This window comes from Eimeria mitis, genomic scaffold (genome assembly GCF_000499745.2).
Source record: "Eimeria mitis Houghton genomic scaffold, Emh_scaff4542, whole genome shotgun sequence".
Lineage (NCBI taxonomy): Eukaryota > Apicomplexa > Conoidasida > Eucoccidiorida > Eimeriidae > Eimeria > Eimeria mitis.
The window spans coordinates 1-305 of record NW_013572855.1 but is presented as its reverse complement, the minus strand read 5'-3'; positions in this window follow the sequence as shown (position 1 = coordinate 305).

Sequence of the window (305 nt, the reverse complement as noted above, 5' to 3'; positions counted from 1 at the left end):
CCTGCAGCACCATGATAGCTCCTATTATACCCTCAGCAACTAAACAACTATTTGTTGTTGGAATTACATAGATTGCCTCAAATCTATACACACAAACACATAAACCCTAAACCCTAAACCCTAAACCCTAAACCCTCAACAATTTATACTTCACCAAAAAAAAAATCGCTTTCGTTCGATAGGTCTATCATATTTGCTGCTTTTAGGGTTTAGGGTTTAGGGTTTAGGGTTTAGCGGTTAGGGGTTAGGGTTTTGGGTAAACCCTAAACCCTAAACCCTAAACCCTAAAATACATTCAACACGAA